This window comes from Halichoerus grypus, chromosome X (genome assembly GCF_964656455.1).
Source record: "Halichoerus grypus chromosome X, mHalGry1.hap1.1, whole genome shotgun sequence".
In the NCBI taxonomy this organism is placed as follows: Eukaryota; Metazoa; Chordata; class Mammalia; order Carnivora; family Phocidae; genus Halichoerus; species Halichoerus grypus.
This window is the reverse complement of record NC_135727.1, coordinates 34,053,208-34,055,595: the sequence shown is the minus strand read 5'-3', so window position 1 is coordinate 34,055,595 and position 2,388 is coordinate 34,053,208. Positions and strand designations below refer to the sequence as shown.

Sequence of the window (2,388 nt, the reverse complement as noted above, 5' to 3'; positions counted from 1 at the left end):
TCCCCAACCAGGCCAGCACACAGCCCTCTTTCAGCTGGAGGATGAGCGTTTCCCAAGCCTGCCCTCCCTGGCTCTTAGCTATGTGACGAGGCAGCGTCCGCTGTCCCGGGCCATAGGGGCTGTGGCCTCCAGGCCTGTGATACAGCAAGGACCTATTTGACGCAGCTTTAGTGAGGACTCCCTCCCAGACAGCCCAGCTCGGATAGAGTGGCCCAGGGCTAGGAAGTGGAGTGGCAGTCAACCTAGAGGTCTGGAGCACATGGGGCCGTCAAGAGAAGACCAGTCTGGACCAGAAGCCTCAGGTGTGCCCACATGTGCCCTCCCTCGCCTCCCTCGAACAGGTAGTGATCCCGTATTGCTGAAAACCCCAGCTCTGCCGGGGTCCATTGCTAACAGCCTCAGGGCCTCTGACGGGCAGCTTTATGCCAAGGCACCCACCAAGCCACCTTGAACACCCTCAGTGATGCTCCGGGATGATGTGGATGCCTCCCAACGAACGGTGCGCCCAGCGCCCAAGGAACACCCCCTGGCCATGGCGGCCCAGAAGCAGAGGCCCCATGGTGGGAAGTTGATGAGGAAGAGGAGAAAGAGAACCGAAATTTTGCAAGACCCCAGGCTGCGGTCTCTTTCTGACCCCCTAACAAGCCTTCTCGCCTGCTGGGCCCCCAGAATCGGCCCCCAGAAGCCAAAGGCCCGTTCCTGGCGCACCATCCTGGGAGCGCTGCCCTCTACCTATTACTAGTGGGCTGCCGGACTACAGTCCTTCTAGGAGGGAACCAAGGCTCAGCGGGGTGCCAAGAGTGTCGCCTCTGGCCTGGAGCTGTTCACACTTCCCCATGGGCATTGCTTGAGGTTGGAACTTCTGGAGAGACACGAGGTGCTGGCGCTGGCCTTGCTGGGCTGCGCGCCGCCGCTGGAGGAGCGCGGGGCCACCTGAGGTGGATGGTGGAGCTGGTGCTGGCGTCGCAGCCAGGGGCAGCAGGGGATCCGCCCGGACTGGCCGCAGACAAGGGCGCCCTGCTCAGGTCCCAGGGGTCCCAGCCGGATCGCACGTGGCGCCAGCTCCAAAGGAGACGCACAGAGGCTGCGCTGGCCTCCGAGCAGGAAGTGAAGCTGCTGATGGGGGCGCTCTATGAGGGTGGCTGACCCTGCGACCCGGGCGAGGTGGCACTGCCGCACGTGGCCCCCACGGTGCGCCTGCTGGGGAGCGGGGAACTCTGGGGGCCACGAGAGGAGGCCAGCGAGCAGCTGCTGCACAACCAGCATCCTGCACGTCAGATGGCCCTGCATTTGCCCGAGTTCCACGAGGCGGCAGCCAGGCTCCGGAGAGAGGCTGCTCTGGGGAAGCCGCGGCGTGGGGGCGCCACGGGCTGCACCTCTTGAGAAGTTCCAGCGCAGCCTCAGCGTCCTTTCGCAGCGCCTGGAGCCGGATGATCGAAAGCACAGGCCCCCTTTTTCACACTGGGACACCCAGGCTTTGGCAAACCCCCGCTGACACCAAGGAAGTCGCCCCGAGCCGCTCACACAGCCAATCACGGGGGGGAACCCACATTCTGTCTCACAAAATGGAGGGGCAGATTTGCAAAAACCCATCCTGCTCCCTAAAAATGTACATGGATCATAGGGTAAGGGACAGCCTCCTCCCCCACACTAGAAGATCCAGGTGTCCGGAGGCTCTGGATGCCCTATCCCACCCCCTGACCCCACACAAGTATCCTACAAATGGTGACTCTAAGGCTTTTAATGAAAAGATCTCTTACTCAGAAGCCAGAGTTCAAATGCTTTTTTAAAGTCTGTGTGACGGGGCGCCTGGGTGGCTCAGATGGTTAAGCATCTGCCTTCGGCTCGGGTCATGATCCCAGGGTCCTGAAATCGAGCCCCACGACCGGCTCCTGGCTCAGCGGGGAGCCTGCTTCTTTCTCTGCCTCTCCCCCTGCTCGTGCTCTCTCTCTCTCTCTCTCTCTCTCTCTCTCTCTCTCTCTGTATCCCTGTGTCTCGAGTGAATAAATAAAATCTTAAAAAAAAAAAAAAAAGACAAAAAAATAAATAAAGTCTGTGTGACTTCTAGGGACACCTGTGTGGCTCAGGTGTTGGGCGTCTGCCTTCTGCTTGGGTCGTGATCCCAGGATCCTGGGATCGAGCCCCGCATCGGGCTCCCTGCTCAGCGGGAAGCCTGCTTCTCCCTCTCCCACTCCCCCTGCTTGTGTTCCCTCTCTTGCTGTGTATCTTTCTGTCAAATAAATAAATAAAATATTAAAAAACAAAAAACAGTCTCTGTGACTTCTAGCAAATGGCTCAACCTCTCTGTGCCTACCTTCAACATAAAAGTAAGGCTGTGGGAGCGCCTGGGTGGCTCAGTCAGTTGAGTGTTGGTCTCTTGATTTGGCT

General features: G+C 59.2%; 1 pseudogene; it reads left to right on the top strand.

Moving 5' to 3' along the window:
- The first annotated feature begins 259 nt into the window (after positions 1-259).
- On the top strand, positions 260-1,495 carry LOC144380366 (SH2 domain-containing protein 3A pseudogene; annotated as a pseudogene).
- Positions 1,496-2,388: the final 893 nt, after the last annotated feature.